General features: G+C 47.5%; 1 long non-coding RNA gene across 5 annotated transcripts in view; it reads left to right on the forward strand.

Moving 5' to 3' along the window:
* The first annotated feature begins 283 nt into the window (after window positions 1–283).
* Window positions 284–23,343, forward strand: part of LOC101708764 (uncharacterized) — a 33,136-nt gene continuing 10,076 nt past the window's right edge. The window contains exons 1-4 of one of the 5 annotated variants that reach the window (XR_015446793.1): window positions 286–852; window positions 2,194–2,311; window positions 4,366–5,142; window positions 5,697–22,589. This is a non-coding gene — a long non-coding RNA (uncharacterized LOC101708764). Of the gene's footprint in view, window positions 853–2,193; window positions 2,383–4,365; window positions 22,590–23,343 lie in introns of all 5 variants that reach the window. The other 4 variants (XR_015446792.1, XR_206234.3, XR_015446791.1 and 1 more) reach the window with 4 other exon arrangements.

Raw genomic sequence — 23,343 nt, forward strand, 5'->3', positions numbered from 1 at the left:
GAAAACTGGTTTCTTTTTGGGGTGAAGAAATTGTTCTAACATTGATTTTGATAACAGTTTCATAACTATGTGAATATGCAAAAAACAATTGAACTGCACTCTTTAATTGGAAAAAAATCCAATGGTGTGTGAATTATAAAACTTAAAAAACAGGATCATCAGAAAGCTATAGGCAAGAAAAAACTTGGAAAGCTATTTGCAAATATCACAACTTTCTGATCCTTAGGTAAGAAACTATAAGCTGTGTTATGAAAGAAAGACTCTAAACATCTTTTCTGAGAGTTTAATCTTAGTGTCTGGAAGCAATGAAGCACTGTTTCTGTTGAAGAACCTGTAGGACACCAGATAAATTTGTAAATGTCACTTAAAGATTAAAAACAACTCTGGAATTCAAACTTCTAGATGACAGTGTAAAGTGCCTGGTAAATGATTAGTAATAATGTCTCTGGAGAACACACGAAGTGTGTCAGTGCACCAACTTGGAACAAGATTTCCAGGACAAGAAAAAGCATCAGCCACACATGTCCAGCTGTCAGATCTCCTTCATCAAGGAATATTTGCGAGACTCATAAAAGCATCCGAAGAGAGAGAGAGTCGGTCGTTCTATCCTCTGAGCAAGGAAAGAGAAGCTTGTGCATGGCCGGTGCATGTTCCAGAGGAAGAAAGGCAGTGGGTGAGAGGGACACTTTGGGCCAGGCAACCAGTCCCAGGAGCACCCAGAACTGCAGCCCCGCCCCGTGGCCTGCGTCTAGGCCTCTGCCAGATCTCCTGGGCCTCTCTGCAAAGAGCTCAAGCACTGCTGGTTTCCACAGCTTTCGAACTCAGCCCGAAGCTTCCTCGGCTACACTGAGGGTGAGCTGGGTGGGAGGGGTGACCACTTCCAAACTCGGACCTGCCCAGAAAACAATTCCAATCAAAGCTTTCTCTTAAACGAGATTCTTGTGCTGGTATCTCCGTCCAAGGGGTTCTTTCTTCATTTCTCTTCAGCAAAAATATTTATGCAGGCTGCAAGTTCCCCATCCTTCATGCACTTTCTAGGAGGGAGCAGGCAGCGCTCCCCGCACCAGCCCAGCACATCCTGGGTGTCTTCCATTCAGCGGGCATCTGACCGACAGTCAGGCGACAGTCAGGCGGTGAGGGGAGGGAGCAAGTGGCTCTGGGTCTTGGTCGACTTCTCTCTCTCCCTCTCAGCTGTACACTGCAGCCCAGCCTCCCCTCCCCTCGGTCATATGCGTTAATAAAAGCACGCACGAGTTCCCAGCCACAGTCTGTTCTGCAGACACTTTCTCTTTCGTAAACAAAGTGGGAAAGCGAGCCTCCTCTGCTCTTCCAGCTTCTGCAAAGATGTTCACGAAAGATTGACTTGTGGTTGAGCTGCTCAGCCCAGCTGCACAGTACTCAGGGACTGGGCTCCTTCTCTGACTTCTGACTCCAAGCGTTCTGCTTACCCGCGTGTTTCCTGTACCACCCAGGGACTAACGCGTGACTAGGATGCCAGGTTCCCACAGCAAATCACATAGAAGTCCCTGCTTCCTCTTACATGCTGGATCCCCATGCCTGCCGGTCAGTGGGGCCTTCACAGGGTCCCCTTGCAGTGCCTGGGACACCTGGACCTTTTCCTCAGACACGGGCCCCGGTCCTCTTGTGCAGTGCTGGCCCTGCATCCCTGAGTCACAGCACACACCGACCACTCCAGAGCCGCTCCCCGGCTGGCATCATATGCATGGCCAGTGTCTACCATCTCCCACCGAAGACTTTGCCCAGCTCAAGACCAAGGAGACCAGGTGACTCTGTGACCAGGAAAGTGTGGCTCAGCTGCACAGGCCCCCTTGGGCTGCAACAACCCTTCCTGGGTAGTAGCGAGCCCCGAGCCCTCTCGGGGTCAGGCCCCCCCACACCCTGGGAATTCTGCTGCAGCAGGAGGTGCTGAGTCAGCCACAGGCCCTGTGGACAGCCCAGCTTCAACTTCAGCATATAAATCCCGTCCTGCTCTGCAGCTCATACAATGGCAATGACATCCCCACCACCAAAGTCTGTAGGCTTCCCATGTGACATTTTTAAACAAAATGTTAAACTTATACCCATAAAATAATAGAAAATGATAGCCCAGCCAGCAACATTAAAAGCTGCTTTTTCTATGAATTCCGTCTATTGACTGCTAAGCGTCTTCTGTGTGTTGGATTTTCTGCTTAGCCGTGAAGACATAGAATTGAATGGAGACATTGTACCCACCCTGACCAGCTCAGAGCCATGGCCCAGGACAGACTACAGCCTATCAGGAACCAGCACCACAGAGCAGGTCGTGGTGCAGGTGAGTGAACACAGCTCCCTCTGGAGATAATCAAGGTTACTGGATGATAACACAGTTGTTCAAGAGAAACAGTAAGTGTGCAGAAGCTTCAAAACTTCAGTGCTTGCTAAAATTTCACTAATTTACTTTTTTTCAATGCAGCACCTTCTACGAATGTCTCCCCTTAGATTTTTTAAATTGCTGGACTGTGTTTTGCTATAAATATGTGCAAGTCTAAGCTGTCTACTTGCCAGCTGCGAAGGTGAAACTCTCTAACCAGCTTACATGTACCCAGGCGCATGCATTCTAGTGGCTCATCTATCCCCAAAACTGATGTTTTGAGGGGTTAAGAGAAATGCTTTCTGAGTTGAAAGAACAGAGATTAGTTGTTGGTAAGGTTTTTTGGTTTTTTGGTACCGGGGATCAAACTCGGGACCTTGCACTCTCGAGGCAGGTGGTGGAACCACTGAGCTAAATCCCCAGATGTTGGTAAGGTTTTCACAGCATCACCACTAGTAGGCAAAGCAAGCATTATCCTTGCTTAACCAGATGGATGCTTTCCCAGAACACACTCGAATTTTTCCATTTTTCTTATTCTTTCTTGAGGTGGCAACACCATTATAAGAAACCTTTGCTCTGCTTTATATTGTTAAGGCAGGAAAATACTTCATTTGAACTGCCAGTCTCTCTTGGGCTCTTCGGTTCTTTCCTGAATGTCTAAGACCCCTCTATTCTTTTTAAAAAGAAAATTAAGCTAAATATCTTAAATTCTTAAATAAATTCTATAAAAGAAATAAACACTTTAGTACTTTACCAAGTACCCTTCTCCTAGACTGCCCCAAGATGTGTGCAGCCTAGCATATAAAGCACACTGTGCTTTATTTATGATACCAGTATAATAAAATATTAACTTTTCCTGAACTCCTCGGCATAAATAAGAGGATAGGTAAGTATCTGGCATACTTGCTGAAATCTAAATTTTTCATTTATATTTATGCACCAGGAGTATAAGTCAAAGCAAAGCCTACTTAAACAACAGTGTTTCCCCCATAAATAAGACCAAACCAGAAAGTAATCAGCCTTGAAAATTAGGGGTCAAAAATGCCAGCCCGATCAGCCTGTCCTGGCCTCACCTGCCTTACCGAGAGCCACCAAGCAAAAGAACAGTGTTGGCAGGTGAGGCCAGGATGGGCTGATCATTTCAAAGCTGATTATTTTCTGATTAGGTCTTATTTCTGCAAAAATGAGGAATTTATTTAACTTGACCCCACACCAGGTATGCAGGCCATGGAGGTTCTCCAATCTTCCCTGGTGAGAACCTGGGTAGCTTCCCATTGTTAATGGTGGTGTGGATGTATTAAACTGTAGCATAGTCAGTGTTCATTTGCCCCTTAAAGTAGCAAGCGTTCAGTAATTATTTATGATTCCCATGCCCACAGGCAGATGGTATAGATTTAAACAGAGGTCATTTCAGAGACTAAATCAACAGCAGTGTTAGTTGACTGGAATTCATTAGGGATAGACAGTGTTTGGCTGATTATGCAAAATTCCTAAGGTTTTTCCTATTTTTGTGTCAGGTTTCAGCTTTTCTGGGAAGAACTCTGTGTGCATTGATTATTTTTATTAATGATTATCAAGAGAATTTTGGTGTTGCAAACTTTGTACTCAAACCTAGTAGGCAAAGTCTTCCATAAATGTATTCTAAGCTCTTGGCAAACTTTCCTCGGGAGCAAATATTAACTCCAGATAGTGTTTATTAGCTTTTCTAAAATAATCACTGAATTAATGTCATGCAGTGGCTGGAAGTAAATGCGTACCTAGGCCAAAAATTCATCAAGTTGGAGCTTCTTAATAGAAGTCTTTTAGAAATAATTTATTTCTTGCACAGTTTACATTTTAAAGTAGCCCGTGATTTTCCTCCAATTTTGGTTTGCATTCAGAGAGTGACTTCAGGAAAAACACTTCATCTTCCCTATGCTGTTAACTCAGGGACAAGGAGAAGTTAATTCTGTTACATAACACAGATAAAGGGTGGAGCAGATACCATAATTAAACATTTTACCCCATCTCTCCAGAACCTGCCTGAAACTCTCAAATAGAGACTCTTGCAGTCTGAACGGTCAACGATGCCTTCGTATTTCTGAAGCAGTTTTACAACTTTCTGAAATATTAAGAATATCCTCATGCAAAACACCTGTTCTGTACTAGGCAATCCGGCGAACTGACTCAAGAAAGACAGAAATGCTGTCAAATTGCACAGAGCACACTTCCAAGTCATGTGGGCTTCTGGGGGGAATGAAAGGTCTGCCACCCTTCCCAGGGGGCAGCTGCCAGCGTGGAAAGGGACTGGCTTCTTGTGAACAACACAGGCCCTTGCAGAAGCGTGAGCGAGAGAACGAATATCCAGGCAGACAGTCACCAGATCAAACATAAAGACGGAGCCCTGACCCCTGGCCTGCACCCCCAAAAAGCCTTCTCTATAGCAAGCAGTGGAAGTCAAAGTTGAAGCCACTTCACTCCCCTGAGTGAACATCCAGACAGTAATCTCCAACGAGTGGCCCCAAATGGCTGTGACTTCGCTGAGTAACAGACAGCCTCTCTAATGTTAGTCCCTCCTCCTAACTTAGGACTGACTGAAGCAATTATGCTCCTCTGACCCTCCTGCAGGGTGCCAGGTTTCTAGCAGGCTGACCTCAGCTCCCCCAGGCCAGCGCCCTCCGTCCAGGACCCTCGAAGCCTCTTTGCCCACTACAAAGCCCTCCCGCACCCGCGCCTGACCTTCAGGCCCTCTCTCCTCTCCAGTGACGCTGCCAACTCCAGTGCCCTAGCCAGCAATTAACTCCATTTCACAGGTGGGTTTCGCTTTGAAATGCTTCCTCCTTCACGCCCCCTCAGAGCCCTCAGAAGAGATGCAGACCCAGTAGGTGGCCCTGGGGTCTGTGGAGCCCATAACTCTTCCAAGCTCTCAAGAGCCGGAAGAAGGGAAGGGAGCTAATTTGTTTAGGTGGGGTTTTAAAGCTGGAAGGACTCCTAAGAATTACTAAAATCCTTTGGTTCATCAAAGCTGTTTGACTCTTCACTTCTTCAGAATAATTTGCCCACAGGGTACACATTATAAATAAGGTCCTTGTCACCCACTTAAATTGGTTGTCATTCTAATCGATTCCCTTTATGTTAGCCAGAACTCTGCAGACAAAGTGGAAGAAAAGTAGGCCAAGTTCATTGTGTGCCATTCATTTGATGTCAAGAAAATAAATCATCCCATAGCAGAACATATGCAAAGTTCACAGTTCATGCCTGGCACCTTGTACTTTTAACTGGGAATGTGCTAATGACAGGGCAAAGTGGGGGTGTCGGGATTTTAGAGCTACTTTCAAGCCCAGGGGAAGTTTTTGGTACCCCACAGGATACAGAGCTTCCAAGATGAGGACTGTGGGTCACCAGGCTGCAGATCTCAGCAGTGCTCAGATCCAGGAAAACGAAGCCCAGAGCCGTGATGAACTCCACCTCCTTGCGGTAGGTCCCTCCTCCACTGATGTGGCCTCTCATTGGAGGGACCATGACAAACTGCTCTCGTGAGCAGCAGCTGAACCTTTTGGGAGACCCTGGAAACCCCCAGCAGTGGAGCCTTGAGATCAGAACTGCAGGTGGACTCGCCAAACGCATGGGAAACACCCTCTTAAGAAATGGGGGCAGTGGGGAGGGGTGACTTGCAAAACAATGTCCCCTGCAAGCAGGCTCCAGTCTCGCTGGTTAATTCAGGCAGAAAGCAACCTCTCCTAAATACAAAGCAGGCTTCTAATAAATGCCGCAGTGAGGAAGGTTGGTGCCTGCCTGCTGCCCTCTGGACCCTGAACAGATTAGAGATGCCCGGCTTCTCCCCTTTCTCTGTCATAGTCTGGAGACAGCGTGTGTTGATGGACAGCTTAGCTGTGGCTACAGTGTCCATGCCCAGCACCCAATCGGGGAGTTGCCTGTCCCACCACAGCAGGCTTGAATTTGAACCAACCAGCAGAATTAAATTTGGACCAATCAGAGGATCACATTTGGACCAATCACAGACTCGCTGCTGCTATAGAAGCCCCAGGCCTCTGGACTCCTCTGGTAGCTAGCTATCCATCATCTGCAGTGTTCTGGTGTGCTGCAGCATGGGCCTTGTTCAAATCAAGCCTTGCTCTGGCGGTCTTGTAAACCTATTCAGAATGTGTTGTATGGACAGGGGTCTTTTTTAAAGGAGCTATAAACTCTGGGAGCCACTGTCCTTGCAGAGCTTTCCTGAAGAGCTCCAGACTCGAGCAGCCTGTGATGATTGGAGACGGAGACAGTGTCCACTCCCAGGTGCAGCAAAGAGGCCATTAGCAGTGGTGACAGCAGCCATGTCCAGCTGCTGTCTTTCAGCTCATCAGAGCTGCACCTGGTCATTTCCTGACTTCTATCAGAATTGAGCAAATGATGTTCTATTGATCGGCACCGACTGTGTTCCCACAGGGCTCCCATGGGGCACTCGGCACCGCACCCCTGTGCTCATGAAGTGTCCTTTCCGGAAGTTGGGACATGATGAAGAGGGAACTGAAGCCCTGTCCCTTGGGCTGCCAGCCCTGTCATCTCCATGTCGCCCTCACCTTGGCCCTGCCCCGTACATCCTCTTCCTTCCTGCTGGCTCGGACACCCTTGGGAGGTGCATGCTTCACCAGGCAGCACACAGTGACCTCCCCATGCCAGCTGAGAGGCATTTCCAGGTCTGGGCTCAGCTCCCAGGACTGTGACCAAGTTGCCTAACAGGGCTGGGGACAAAGTCCCTTGCACCAGGGTATGTTTCTTCTTCTCCACCTCGGCTTGCCCTGTGTTAAGAGGATAAGGAAGTGCAACACAGAAGGAATTAGTGAAGGCCTCTTCCGGAGAAAGCAGTGGTGATCCAGCTGGGCAGCTGCCGTGGGCATATGAGGGTGCTCACGTCACCCATCATTCCTTGACATGCCCAAAACACATCCATCTCCAAACCCTTTCTGTTTGGAAGAAGCAGTACTTGTGAGCCATACTTTGCACCCCAAATACCCGATGCAGAATGGACAGAAAAGAGATGGAAAAGCAGTGGATGCTGCAGGCAGCAGCTCCACCATCATTGAAAGATAAATCAGCTTGCAGGAGTTCAGCAAGAGACCAGCTTGGGCAGAGTCACATCAAGGAAAAGAAAGTCCAGCTGTAAATCCACAGCTCTGGACTCTGGCGCTCCCAGGGTTTTGTCTTGTCCTGCTGCCCACCCAGGGAACTGTCATGCAGCCTGTCCTTCCTAAATCCCACTCTTGTTTTTGTTTTCAGAACATGCATGCATGGAATGAGCTCACACCTGCCCCACTTTGGTCCCCCAGGGAAGCAGCAGAGAGCAGTGGTTGGCTTTGCAGCCACAGAGAAGACAAGAACTCAGCACATTTTCTCCTGAGGCCTTGGCTATAAGCAGGTTTTATAAGATTGGAACAAAGCCAATTTCCTGCCATGCTTGAGATTTACCTAGTTTCCTGCAGCAGAGAAGGCAAGAGGCCGTCGCTATACAGCCCTCCAGCCTTGCCTTCCTGAAGAGTCTCCTGAAGTCACTAAGTTCCCCAGGCTGGGCTTGAACTTGCAATCTTCCTGCCTCAGCTTCCCAGAGTCCTGGGATTAGAGGTGTGCACCACACATGGGGCTAAATGGATTCCATTTTCTCCGTGGGCTCCACACTTCTCTGTAGTCTCAGACACAGGAAGTGGGGCTGTTGTTTGTTTGCTGATCTATCTTCTTCCAATTCACTCAGCCTGTCCTCTTCCGGTGACCCTGGTCCCTGTGCTTCGCTATCTCAAGCTCACCCTGTGGTCACCAGGCATGACCTGTGAGTGGAGCCACCTGCCTGTGCTTGCCCAGGAGAGTTCATTTCCCACCCCAGTGCTCCTTGTCCTTGGTTTCCCCTTCCCAGCTGGCCCAGACCTTCTCCCCCTGCATTGGAAAATTTTAGAGGCGCAGCCAGCATCCTAGGAGAGGGATTTCCTGTTGTTTGTTTGTTTGTTTGTTTGTTTGTTTTGGTGCTGGGTATCAAATCCAGGGCCTTCACTCTGAGCTACGTTCCAGCCCCTTTTTGTTTTATGTTTGGAGACAGGGTCTCACTAAGTTTCTAAATTGCCCAGGATAGGCTCCAACTTGCAACCCTTTTGCCTCAGCCTCCAAGAGTGCAGAGATTATAGGGTTATACCACCACACCCAGTTTCTCTCTCCTTCTCTCCTTCTGTCCCTCTCCTCCTCTCCTTCTGTCCCTCTCCTCCTGCCTCTTTGCTGCTCTGTTTCCCAGTGGGCCTATGGAGGAGGGAGCAGGCTGTGACACCACTGTGTCCTCCAGGAAGCAGGAGACTGGGTTTCCAGACAGACTTCAGGCTCCATGAAGTCATGAGCCCCGAAGCCCTGGAAGGCAGGCCTGGAAGGCTGTATAGCAACGGCCTCTCACCTTCTCTGCTGCAGGAAACTAGGTAAATAAAAAGGACTGGAGGTGTAGCTCAGTGTGAAGTCCCTGGCTTCAATCTCTAGTACATCAAGAAAAAAGAAAAAAGGGAGTCAACCTTTGTCCCAGCCCTCTGATCTTCCCAACAGCTCTCTGGCCTAAGCTTTGCATACAAGAACAAGATTTATATATAAACCTGTTTAGCTTTTTTTAAACAAACTTGAAAACTGGTTAGCATCCCCCCAGTGTGGGTGGAAACAAATTCCAAAGGTGAAATCGATGACCTGTGGCTATGGAGTGACTCAAGGCTGCCTGTGTCACCTGAGCCGGGATGGGTCACAGCTATGTTTTGTCCACCTGGCCATTGTGGGAGGAACCTTTCCTTCCCTAGGGAATTCTTGCCTATTTACTAAGACCCCACTCAGAAGCATCCCCAGTGTTCCCCATGTGCCCAGCAGCAGCCCTGGGAAGAGTCAGTCACAGCCACTGAGCCCAGGCAGACCCCTCCCCACAGCTGGGCTTCCAGGGCTCTGCTGTTCTGCATAATTCTCCCCACTGGCATTGTCCAGGGACAGCAGAGCCCTGTGTTTGTGCTCAGGCCTCAACACAAAGGGGGCTCCTGGAAGGCTTTGCCCAATCCCCCCTTCTCTGCAAAAGCGTTCCTCCACAGGACGTGGGACAACAAGACCATAACACGAAACAAAATATGGCTGCATCCAAAGACCCTGCAAGGCAGGCTAAGTGGGTTTTAGTTCTGTGAGCTGTTTCCCTCTTCTCATTTTCCCACCATCTCTCCCAGGAGTGCAAGGTTTGCTTTCTATTCTTAAATTCCTCCTTTGTCGAATCTCTGTGGATTCACTCCAGTGAACTGAATGCAATGAAAGAAAACAAGGTTCTTCTTGGATTCAGGGAAATGTGGTAATTTTTTATTGATAAAAAGAACGACATTGTTTGGCCATGTTGGAAGTGATTGCAAATGTTTTGCTCAGATTAGTTGTAAAGATTTCACCAACAACATCACCTACCAGGGACAAGATCTCTGTGTTAACTCTGAGTACCAGCAGCAGTGAGGAGTTGGAAAGGATGCAGATGAAACAAAGGGGCTACCGGAATGCCTCTTGGGCCCCAGACTTTCATGCCATTGTCTGGGGAGAAATGCACTCAGCTCGGCCCTGGCCTGGCCCCCAGACACGGCTTCCCTGGGAAGCTCTTCAGACCATGAGCTTGGAGAGACCCATGCCTGTGACTAATTGTTTATGGTTCTCATTGATTGTCAAGACTCCTGACAAAATTCTCAGAAATAGAAACTGCAGTTGCTGCATATGCAAGACTTTCTCAGAGTGTTTGAGAACACTCCCAATACAAGCCCCCTTTCCATCTGGCAAGAGAACCCTGCAGAGAGAAAGCTCAAAGTGTACATAGCAATAACCATTTCCTCCAGGATTAGACCCTACCTGATCATGGCCAGAAATAAATGCATCCCCGTGTATATGTGAGACAGCAGATAAGTGGGCCAACCAGGTATATCTGGTTTTCTGAAAGAGCACAACTTTCTAACATAGCTGCAGAAAGTAACAGTGTGACTGCCACTCCAAAACAGCTGAGACTATTAAAGCCAAATGGGCAGACTTCGCCTTACTGAGGGAAGAAAATGCAGCTAAGCTTTAAACCATTACCGTTTATCACATTAAAAGGCACATAGGTTGCAGTGGGAGTTATGTGTGTATGTGTTCAGGTAGGATCACCTCCGTCTGGTGCCTTGCAAAGTCTTTGCTCTATAAAAGTCCATCCTGAAGGCAAGATTGAAAACCACATGGAAACCTGTTTCCCCTCTTGAGAGTCAAATTCTCCATTCATCAAGGAAATCACTACTCTCTCCCATAAGCTGAAGTACAGAACTCTTCAGGGAGCTGTTCAGCTCACATGTTAAGACTCCCAGGTATTGGAGATTCACAGCAAAGCCCTAGTTTCAGTTACTAGGGTGGCTACAGTTTGGTAATTGGTGGCCATCAGGAAGAAGGAAACCGCATATATATATATATATATATATATATATATATATATATGTGTGTGTGTGTGTGTGTGTGTGTGTGTGTGTGTGTGTGTGTACATGTGTTTGTGTGCATGCATACTCACCAAAAATCATACATAAACTCACAAATAATCTATTTTAATTACACCATTCTCTTTATGTGAATACTTTCATATAAAAAGAGAATATGGGAAGACCGCATGGTGCCCCTGGTCCTTATAAACCAGAATAGATATAGAGGCTAGGTAGGGTTAAGGTTAGGGGGTTAGGGTTAGGGAATTAGGGTTAGATGTTTAGGGTTAGGGTTAGGGAGCTAGGGTTATTGTTCAGGGCAAGTTAAGTCAATAAGTGACTTCAGTTGCTGCTCACTGGCAGTCAGCTAGGGCAGGGATCCCCAACACTCTGGCCACTGCCTCTAAGGCTCCATGTCCTGCCAGGAACCAAGGTGTGCAGTAGGAGATTAGTGGTGAGATAGTGAAGCTTCCCCTGTATTTATAGCCACTCCCCTTCAATTGGTGGCGGCACTGGACTCTCCTAGGAGCAGAGCCCTACTGTGAAGGAGGAGTTGCTCATGTGAAGGAGCTAGGCTGCTTGCCTCTTTGAATCATTCAGATCATCTCCCCAGTCTCTAGTCCATGGAAAATTATCTTCTACAAAATCATTCCCTGGTGCCAAAAAGGTCGAGGGCCTCTGAACTAGAACATTTCATTATTATTTGAGAATTTTGATATACGGGCCAGTGACTGAGCTTGCATAAAATGTGTGTTCAAACAGCATACTTGGAATTCTGTAAGAATGTTTGTGGATCTGCAGTTTTCCAAAAACCCTCAGTCCTACAAATCATGTCTTCCTCACACAGATTCCCACTAGAGTAGCTATAGATGGAAGGGTCAACTGGGTAACAGGTGCTCCCGGCTGAACCCCTGAATCCAAGGGAACCATTCACCACTTCTGGGGAGCCCCCTGCCTGCCGCCACGCAGAGCCCAGCTGCCATCCCTGCTGCAGCTATACTTATGTTTATTTACCTAGCAGGCTTTCCAACAACAGGTCTTTTGAGAAGAATTTATACTTTGACTGGGATGAATTTTGGAATCTGGGGCGAGGTGGTTTTGTGAGCATTTGAGCCAAAATCCCTATTACTGATGTCTTCTTGGGATTTCCTCTAAGTATTTTGGCTTTTGGCTTTCTTGAAATATCTCAGTTTTTCTAAAGTGGCCCTTTTAACTGTGATAGTCACAAGGGATAAAATTTTTAAAAACATCTTAAGCTTCGGGAAGGTCCTATCTGATGTTGAGAACTGTTAGCAAAAAACTGTTAGCAAATGCTGCTCTAAAATATTGTAGAGTCCACTGACTTCTTCAACACTCAGGTGGCAGAATTATTTATTGGCCTTTTGGGTCTCTTTTCCTATCTGCGTTTGCCAGAAATTTCCAGAATGCATCTTTTTTTAATTACCAAGTTTTATAATTTTTTCTCCAGACTTCTGTATATTCTAAATGGTCATACTGACCATTTATACATAGAAAATTACTCTATAGCTTACGAAATATATTCACAGATGTTAGGTATTATCTCATTTAAACTTCCATCTAAGGAAAAGAAATAGCAATTGTGTCTACCATTCCCCTTCCAAAATGTTCACCCTATGTATGAAAAAAGTAAATAAAGTTGCAAGAAAATTGCTGAAACAGATTTTAGACTTTCTTCCACTGCAAATTATCTTCACTAACAGGCTATCTTGGCTCTGCTCCAAACGGCCAGAGGCTGCTTTTGACAACTTGATGCTTCTAAGTGACGCTGCCAGAAAGGCCACGGGCATAATGGTCAGGTGGAACTCTGAGACCTCAGCCCACACGGGGCTTTTGTTGGATGTGAATTCCATTTGATGCTGGTTTTGTTTAATAACAATTTTTAAAGCAGGCTTCTGAAAAGGTCCAACCAGAAATGATGCGAACTGGGAATATCTCCTAGGTGCAAAGTCACCTGTCACATGACACCTGCCCTCCAGAGTGGCTCCCTTCAGTCGCTCAGCAGCACTTTCACTGGACGCTTCTGGGACGTGACACGGGATGGCTCCCTGGGCCCTGTCTCTCTGAGGCTCCTTCCAGCAAGCCCGAAGCTCCTCACCATCCAGTGCCTGTCACTTCTGCTGATCTGCTATTGCTTCTGGGCCAAGCTCATTCAGGCCCCAGTGTCACACATGAAGCCAGGCCTAGTGGTGCACACTTGCACTCCCAGTACCCTGGGAGGCTGAGGCAGGAGGATTCCAAGTTTTGGTTTCCCCACCACCAATACCCATTTCTAAGCTCTCAGCTTTGCTCTTAACTAAAGCCAAGACATTGCCCAGTCTCCTCCACCAAATGGGCCCCACTGCCTTGTTCATAAGATAAATGGGAAGACTAAATTATTTCCAACTTCCCACTGATTTTTAAAACCATGTAGTGAAATAAGAGGAGAGACTGTCCCTGTGCAATACAGCTGGTGAAAGGCAAAGCCCGGCAAGACCAGAGCGATGCTGTGTCCCAGGCACCATGGGGTCAGCTCTGCTGCCCACTCCCCAAAAAGACTCTTGCAGAATACTGAAGTCAAACTCATCAGAATGCTCACTCCTACAAGATCTGAGCATGTTTAAGAAGGCATGAAGTCTGATCAAAAAGCTACTGTGATTGTACAATTATTTTTGAACAAATTTATTACAGTAAAAGACCCATTGCCATTCGTACTCCCCCTGAGTTTGAACACAGTTATGTCATTGTCCTTGCCACACTCTGAAGCAACTCTGGAGTCCTCCTTCCTGAGCATCTCTTTGTGGGTGCCTGGATGCTATAAATTGATTCAAAACCTTTACAGCAGGTTCTGTTAATTCAAAACATGACACTGTGTCCTCATCCACCTTAGGCACAAGGTTTGGCACCCTGCCACTTCTGGTTCTTCTATAAAGTCAAAGTGACCATGAAAGGTCGTGTGTCTTAGCAATGGATCTTTTACTATAGTATTTTTAAAATGTAAACATTCACCATAGATTTTGATCATGCAAGACTTTGACTGAAAGGGAACAGCACAGCATCAGCTGAAACCACCCAGCACCTCCTATTCAAAGGCTGAGGCTCAACCCAAGGGTCATGAGAGCTCAACATTCTGTGGAAGAACCGAATATTCATTTCATCTGAAAGACTTTATCAGTGTTATTTTGCAAGCATACATTCTTAATTTTTAAGGAAACAGCTGACTTAATCATCATGATGTGGAGAATACTGAAAATGTTGAATTTTGAGATTCTCTCTTTCTGTCTGCAGGTTGCTATGGAGCCTATGGCCCCCAAAGCTCAATGCCATCTTTATCTTTGACTTCTTGCAGGGTCTGTTATGGACATGCACCAAGCCTGACTCTCACAGAATAAGGTCCCAAGCTCTTGTTCATGCATTTTTAATCTTTGAAATGCTCCCAACATTTCAAAACAGCATAAAGAACGACCACCCCAGCGTGGCCTCCAGGGCTCCCTCCTCAGCCTCCCAGCCCTGGGCCCCTTCCTGTCCCTTCCTTTTTTGATACCAATGCCTGAATGTTCCTCCTCCTTCATTATCAGTTTTCTCCAGCTACACATTTCTTCCTCCTGGCCTGCAGAAGTGATGCTGCTGGCCCTCTAAGCTCACAGCAATCTTCGTTATCTCTTTCACCAATACCACATGATGCTGTGATATTCGGTCCATGTATGTCTCTTACTCAAAGCTCTGAGAGGGCAGGGACTGGGTCTGTTTTGCTCCACACTCCAGCCCAGGAATCAGCAGTCTGTGTCTGCAGCTAGATGCTGGATGTCTGTGTTTTCTCTGCTTGTTGATGAGCCCGCAGAAGCCCAGTTAGATCTATTATGCTTTGCTGCAGAGCAGATTCTCAGGATTGATAAATAGTTATGAACCCTCTGAACCCACTAGATTCCAGTGCAAAAGCATTTCTCCATTGGAACGAGCATCCCACACCATGAGCACAAGACCCAGCACAAGATGCATACCCGGAAACGTCTGAGTTAGCGAAATACAGGACTGTTGAGCCTGTGACAATCCTGTTCAGCCCTGGCTGGCCTTCATCTACCTTGGCCAGATCTGGCCTTTCAAGGGCTTCTCACTAAATAATTAATTGAAGCTCATTGGAGGCTTTGAGCTCAACAAACAGTCCAGCTTGGCTTGACTTATGCTCTTATCTGGTAAGAATTTCTTTTCCACAAATAGCTCAATTCCCAGGATGAACCCGAGGCACTGATGGAGAGGGGAAGGTGACATGTTCAAGGCCCTAGCCTGAGATAATGTGATTTCCCCATTTTAATATTGCCACCATTGTGCACAATTAAAAGGCTGGCTGTTCCACAGGAAATGGGAATTATTTGAGGCAAATGAAGATGCCCCCACACTGCCCTGCATCAACACTGCCTGACCTGGCACCTGTGTAAGTCGTGACTCCTGCCTCTAATTCTGTCCTGGGATTTCACTGGTGGAAGATCCCTTCGTATAAAATTCTTTATTTTTTAAACTGACACATAATATCCGTACACAGTTATGGGCACATGATCATTTGATATCTACATTCAGCATATGACAATCAGATCAGAGAAGCAGCACTTCCGTCTTCTCCGACATTTATCAGACGTTTATCATTTCTATGTTTGGGGAACTTGTGGACTCCTCCTTTTTAGCTATTTGGAAGTATATCACAAATCGTTGCAGACTGTAGGCTCCCTCCTGGATATAGAAGACAGGAACTATCTCCTCCTATCTGACTGTTTGGCTCCTATTATCTCAACTCTGCATCGCCTGTCCCCTCCACCCCCTTCCAGTCTCTGGTGAGACTCCTCCATGCCTTCTCTGACATGCGTAAGTTGGCATTTCTCAAAGTATAGGTTTGGGCTGCTTGCCCTCAAGGTGATCAGTGGAGAAAAGTTTCCTAGATCAAAATAATGTGGGGATCTAAGGGCTGCTCTGAACCTGACTGCAGCTCTTTGCTTCAGCTCTTCGCTCACCCAGCACCTCCCCAGCCAGCTGTGGAATCCTCAGTACCTGTGACTGTGACACGAACTTCAGAAGACAGGGAAGCAGAGCCCAGAGCAGAAGCTGGCAAGGGCTCTCAGTGCAGAGTCCAATGGGAAGTCTTACACTTTTCAAGGCACACTGGGCTTCTGTGGCTTGCACATGCTTTTACTTAGTGGATTTTTGCTGTTGTTTTTCTGCCAATGCTTTAAAGTAGTTTGTCCCAAGCAGGCCAAAGGCTGGTTTTTCCAGAGCAGCAGCCCTTCACCCATCTCTGCTGCAGAAAATCCTTCCCTGGGGCCTGGGATTTATTTCAGTGGTTCTGCCACCTGTCTCGCAAATGCAAGGTCCCAAGTTCGATCCTGGTACCAAAAAGAAAAAAGCAAAAAAGAAAGAAAGAAAAGAAAAATCCTTCCCTGGTAACCAGCTGCCAGGCTGGCCCAAGCAGAACAAGCTTCCACCACACTGAGTCACCCTCGATCATCTTGTACTCCACCCTTCAGACATCCAGGGTGATCTTGTTACCATGAAAGCAGTTCCTCAGCCATTTGCTAAGAATAAGCTTTATTCTAAGATGCTAATGACACCTCAGTCCATCCCTGTGCCTGCATTGGGTGGTGCGTGGGTGGCCACACCAGCCCCAAAGGGACCCTAGGGAAAGTGGTAGCAACCTCACCTCCCCTCCACAGAACCCTCACTGCTGGGACCCCTCCCAAGAAGCTGCTGGCCGAAACCCATAGCTGGCTGTACCTACTTCACAGCAGCATGCAGGGCGGGAGGTCACTGCCCGGGCCACCTGCTCTGAAGGCATCTCTAGCAGCTCCCATGTCCTCTCTGCAAGCTTTTCCCACAGAGCTTGGCCCAACCCAAGGCTGTGGAATCATAAACACCTGGGTTTATCTTGTTTACATGGTAACACTGTTTGTGTGATCTTTAACAGGTTAACAAATCTCTTTAACTCTGTTTCTTCATCTGAAATGTGGCACCATCACATCCCTTGCTGTGCTGCAGGGAGTGGTCATGGAGGCCAGGTAGGAAACCACCCAGAGAGGGCTGAACCTTCTTCCCCCGACCCTCCACGGTACCCCCAGGAACGCGCCTTGATCCCCAGGACGAAGTCTGAGATCGTTGCACTTAAAAAGAACAACAGAACGTGAAACAAATGAAAAATCACTAGGCTGGGCACAGGACGACGGGCACCCTCTCAACCCGGGAGCTGGGAGAGCTCAAGGTGACACGGAGCTGAAATCCCAGCAGGAGGAACCTCGGACCTGCTGCAGAACAGAAGGAAGCAGATTTGGGCAGAACGAGCAGCAGGAACAAAGGCAGAGAGAACCCAGGGCCCAGGAACGGGTGGCAGTGGCCTGCAGGCATGCAGAGCAGGTGGCACAGGGGCAGAGGCCGGGTGTGCTCCCAGGCAGGGGGCAGCTGGCTCCTGTGAACACAGGCAACCCCCAGCCCTCCCCTCGCCACCTTCTCTCTGCTGGCTGGGCACCCCTCACCCCACCACTGTGGCCACAAAGCAGGAAGCACAGCCACTGTGTCCAGGACCTGCCTCCGCTTTTAGGTTACAGCCCCCGGGAGCCCTGACCCTCTCCTTACTCTGTTCCCATGGTGTGCAAAACACTTGCCTGCAAACTGCCCTGAGCTCTGCCTTCAACCTGGTCCTTGGAAATAAATCTAAACACAGGTGAAGCTGGTGTAGGCCACCGTCCATTATGTTTCCCCTTCAAAGACGGGCAGAGCCCCTCCTGCTAAAGCTGCGTTGCTGCAATGGATAAAGAGCACTGTTAGCTCTAGACCCCAAATTATTCATTTATTTAAACTGAAAAATAACTCCATTTTCTCATGTCCAGTTTATAGAAAGTAGAATTTTGACGAATCAAACAGTGCACCAAACGGCATGCAGCTCACCCTCACAGCATTTTAGGGATCGGCATTCATTTTATTTTCATGAACACGTGAAACTGGGAACTTGAACTTCAAACCAACAAAGTGAACATAAATCCAGACTTGCTTTTCCTCCGTGTCACCCATCCACACTTCTGTGTGTTTCTGTGCTTCCTTCAGAGGCAGATGTGTGCGTGCGCATGAGCGCACGCGCACACACACACACACACACACACAGAATTCACAGTACAAATCTCCATCCAAAGCAGTTGCTGTCACAAGAAAGCAGAAGGACAGGTGAGAAGCGGCTCTGGTTTGTCGTCTCTCGCTTCCACAAGGAGCGAACTCACTCATGCTAATAATGCCCAGTTCAGTCCATTTAATGTTTTGAAAGACTCCAGGAAGAAACTGACCCTTAGGTATCTGTCGTTCATAGCAATTTCCCAGAAATTTCCTTGTCCTTAAAACTTTGCCAGTCACAAAACATCCCACAGATCTGTGACATCCCAAGAGTCTGTTGGTCCCTGATGTTCTCCAGTGTTCAGGATTGTCCTTGGGGACAATCTTGGTTTTACCTAATAATCTTTCACCCAGGTGTGTTATTTTTCAATTTGGTTTTTTGAGTAAGTGTCTCTCTATGCAGTTCAGGCTGACCTTGAACTTGTGGCAATCCTCCTGCCTCAGCCTCCCATGTGCTGGGATCACAGACTTGTACCACCACACCCAGCATCACCTGAGCTTTTTTGCACATAGCCCTGAAAACCTAAGCAAAAGGGACCTCATGTGGGGCTGAGAGAGGCAGTTTCAGCCTCTCCTCAAGACATGGCCATCTCTCTGACGGGGACGAAGGGCACAGAGTAGTAACAGCATTCCTCCAGGCCCCCTCGGTCATAATAAATGACCCCTGTCATTTGTTTACCGGCTCTAGACAGGGACAGGCTTTTAGATAAATACACTTGGCACCTGTGAGATTTATGATACCTCTGAGGAGCACAGTAATGTTTAATCAGGAAGTTAACACATGACCGTGTAAAATCCTTTACACGCGTGAGCAAACAGCCAGCCACCATCAGCGCTTTGTCATCCGGTCCCTTCTGACTGGAGCTCGTATGGACAGGCAGAGGTGGGCGCTTTGCAAACACTGGGTTCTTTTCTTCCTTTCTTCCCCCCTCCCCCGTTTCTTTACTTTTCCCCACCCTTTGCAAGTTCCTCCTTTTGGACAAGCAAAACGGACATGGAGAACACTGCAGGGGCCCTGTCTCTGGATCCCAGACAGCCAGGGATTCTGGGAAGGTAAATTGAGGTCATCAGAGGCGGTGGAAGTTGGTGCATTTGGAGGACGCCAAGGAGCTCATGGAGACACGGCGTGAAACATCCCACCTGGAGCAGGAGGAGGCGGCCCAGCCCCAGCGCCTGAGCCCGGCTCCACCAAGTCTAGCCGACATCTGGAAAGGATATCAGGAGACACGGGCGGCCTGGCTGGCGCACCCGGCTACCTTTGTACTTTTCGATGCAAATTGAAAAGCAAAACAGACATCAAGGATATATTTATATAACTGTCTTCGAGTTGCATTTTCTACTCCCATCTGCTGCACATGATAAGTTTCAAGTGTTTTCTAATACAAAAAAAATAAAAATAAATAAAACACCGGGGGCGGGGTGGAGTTTAAGGAAGACCGGTGTAAGTGGTTGCCTGAGCACTTGCTCCTTATTTGGTGCTGAGACAGAGCTTGCCAGGCTTGGTTGGAAAGGAGAAGTTTAAATGTGCAGTCTGGGAAGGCAGTGCTGTGTAGACGGCTCTGATATTTTTGCATGTCATGTTTATTCGAAAATGTGCATTGGCTCACATGCGAGGAAAAGAGTTTCGTTTCTGGGGTCCTTAAACCCCTTGCTTTGGAGCAGGAGGTTAGGCAGGAGAGGCAGCACACATTTTTGTTAAGTCTTTGGAGAAATGTGGAGGCGTGAGATGTCATGGGGAGATATTGAGAGGCATGACAGGAGATAGAAGTGCATCGGACTGACCCCAGGTCACTGAGGTTTGTCTCTCTTTAGGGGACTGTGTGAGCCCAGTGTGACTGTGTTGTTGTTCATGAAAATGGCTGGAGCCAGGAGTGGCCAGGTCGAACACAGAGTTGGACAGTTCAGCAACCAGCAGGGCTAAAGCAGCCTTCCTCTCCTATCTTTCAGTGTAACAGGAAACGGGAAGAGAGAACTCACAGAGAAGGGTTCTGTGGTTTTTCTTTTACCTCCAGGCCATGCTTCCACATGAAAAGCAAAGTAATAAATCACCAGGTAGTTCAGGGTTTATTAAAACAAACCAAAAATTATAGCCCTGGATGTACAGGGTAAGAGTGCCATGGGGACCATGCCTCAACAAGCAAAGACTTCTCTGCATCTGACACTTGGACAGGGACAGTTCGTGTCACATATTCTCAAAGGAGAGACAGAGCACCCACCTCCTCTATTGAGGGTCCCCCAGTCCCTTTCCTTCTAGCAATTTTCTCTGTGCTCAAAAGATGCCACACCTGGTACAGAAATGCTAGGGGCCACATGAGCACGCTGGGCATGCAAGCCAGACAGGGATGCCCACACCACAGAAGGAGCTTACTGCATCCCCAACCAGGGGCAGAAACAGGAAGAGCTCAAAACAAGGCAGACACAAGCTCATATCCAGGCTCTGCCACTTACTGTCCATAACCTGGGTACTTGCTCTTTATTTATTTATCGGTACTAGGGATTGAATGCAGGGCCTCCACACTGAGCTACATCCATAGCCATTTTTCACCTTATTTTTAAGACAGCGTCTTGCTAAGTCACTAAGTGTTGTTCAGGCTGGGCTGAAACTTGGGATCCTTCTGCCTCAGCCTCTCAGCATGCCAGGATTATAAGCATGTGCCCCCTCACCTGGCTACGGTGCTTATACTTCTTAATCCTCAATTGCCTCGTTCAAATGATTCAAAGGGTCATTTGAAGAATTAATTGGTTAACATTTGTAAAACTAGAGTGCATACTTCCAGCAGGACTGAAAAGTGATGTGTGATTTCACCACCCTACCCCACCCAGCCCGTAAGCAGTGGACACAGCCCCTGTGGTGTCCTTGTCCATCCTGCATGCTGTCCTCCGGAGGCCTCACCTCAAAGCCCTGCTCCAAGCTCTCTACCCACTAACCGCGATGTCTTGGCCTCACCTGGACAGGTCCCTCCGGCTGGGAGGAGGCAGCTGTGGGATTTGTTGAACACCTACTATGTGCCTGACACTGGGAGAAGCGTCTCTCCCCTGAGTGGAGTTCATTTCTTCTGAAAATAGTGAGGAGCACCTGGCCTCCTGAGATCCTTCATCAAACGTTCCTTCTGCTCTACATTTCTTCATACTTCCTGACTAGGTCGAACCAGACTCGGGCAGAAGCCCTGTGAGCAAGACTGAAGGCAGCACGTGCAGCAATGGCAAGAACATGCAGGATGGATGTGAAGCCTGACAGCTCAGGGACTAAGCCACACATCTGCACCATGTCTTTTGGTTTGGGAACTGCACCTCCAGCCACATAGAAGTCTTCTCCTGTCACTATGCAACTTTAACTAAAAGCATGGAACTGTTTGAGGTGGAGTACAGAATTCCACATCCACATTTTTTCCCAAAAAGAGAAAAGAAATACCCAAAGTCATAAACATGACTCCCTGTTCACATCTCTTTCTCTCTGTAGTGAAAACTGACAGTGTAACAGCCAAGAGTGGTGGAGCATGCCTGGAATCAGCACTCTAGGAGGCCGAGGTGAAAGGATCTCAAGTTCAAACCCAACATGGGCAATTCAGCAAGACCCTATCTCCAAAAGAAGAATGAAAAGAGCCAGGGACGTGGCTCAGTGCAAGGCCCTGGGTTCAATCCCCAGCTCCACGGCATTAAGGTGGCATGGACCTCCTGGCTTTAGGGTGGGGATTAAAGACAATAAAGCATTCGACTCACTGAAGACGCTGCCTATCACCTAGGGATGACAGAGGATAGTCCACGCTTCTGTAATTATTGCTCTACCACGCCAGGGCTGCCATGGGTGCAGGAGTTGGCATGTGACCAAGAGCCCACATTCTGGGGACAAGAGAGAGGCCCACGTTTAGAAGGACAGGAAGCCCTGCCCGACACGAGGGCGAGGGTGTTTAACACTTTCGTTCACCTTTTACAAAGCTGACTTGTTCAACGCATGGTGGCACACACTATAATTCCAACAGTCTGGGAAGCTAAGGCCTGAAGATCACAAGTTTGAAGCCAAGCTGGGCAACTTAGTGACTTCAGGAGACTACCTCAATATAAAAAATAAAAAGGGCTGGGTATGTACCTCACTGTGAAAGCTCTGGTTTCAATCCTCAGCACTGAAAAAGAAAAGGAAAGAAAAGAAAAGAGACTAACTTTCTTTTATGGGAACAAAATGGTAAATTTGTATAAGTTGGTAAAAACAATAATCTTCAGCATCCTAAAATTTAGAAAGAGTTACATGAATTTACAAGAAGCATGCATGTGTATTTATAGACTCAAAATACATCAAATATATTTATTTGTAGACACTGTTAGATAGAATGATGGAGTATGCAGTGACTTGGGCTGATGTTCCAGCCACCACACTGCTGGCGGGACCTTCAAAAAAATCAGGAGAGAACAAGACATTAGTCAGATCCTCAAATAGACCAATTTTGGCTGCCTGATAAGAAAATCTCTCTGCTTTAACCTTTACAAAGGAAAGTAATTTTGAAATGGCTAGTCACTTTTGTGCTTTGTTTCTGTTTTCTTCAGTCCTTCTTTGCATATAAAGTTGTTACAACTTGGATCTAAAATGACCTCAAGGATCTCACATGTGTCCAAGGTGACTGGATCCTGGGGCGCTGTGCTCCTCAGTGGCTCCATCACGGGTGAGTTTCTGGCTGCATGTGCTGTAGGAGGCGGCCCTGGTTGGGGGAGGTCACTGGGGTGAGACCCGGAAGGGTGTGTTTCTCCTCCCCAGCTCCTCCCTCCTCTCACTGCTTTCTGGCTGCCGTGGGGAGAGCAGCTGTCCTCAACCAGGCCCTTCTGCCATGATGTTTCTGCCGTGGAAAAAGCTGGCTAAGGACTGAATCCCCCCAAACCATGAGCCAAATTAAACCTCTCCCCCTTTAAGCTGTCACTGTTGAACATTTTGTTTCAATTTTTATTTTTATTAGTCCATGTTTGCAGTACATCTCTTGTGGGGAGTTGGTACATGGACAGAACACATCTTAATTGTTTTTTCATCTCAATGATGAGAAAGTAAAAAATACAGAAGTCAATCTCCTCTCTTGCACTTTGCTTGTTTCTCACTAACAAAATTCTCAGTTTTACTCCATGTCTAAAAGAGCTTTGGAAAAGTTTAGTTTTTACCAAAGAGTTCAGTGTCGAGCCAAAAAGACTTTTTTAACCAGAGCAGAGCAGTTGCGCCTTTGGTCACTGCAGGATGTCCTGGAAATCACAACAGTCTTCAACACTGTGGCCTGATGTCCCAAGAAGCTAGAGAACAAAACCAGAAGTAGGCAGGAAACAAAGCAGAGAGAGAAAGCAGCAGTGAGATCCGTGTCCAGTAGAAAGCAGCGGGAGAGGATGGGAGCCGGCCAGGCTGAAGACCCAGCTCCAAGACAGGCACATGAGAAGGCA

This window comes from Heterocephalus glaber, unplaced genomic scaffold (genome assembly GCF_053883595.1).
Source record: "Heterocephalus glaber isolate CG9 unplaced genomic scaffold, H.glaber_assembly_v1.0 deba00001724, whole genome shotgun sequence".
NCBI lineage: Eukaryota > Metazoa > Chordata > Mammalia > Rodentia > Bathyergidae > Heterocephalus > Heterocephalus glaber.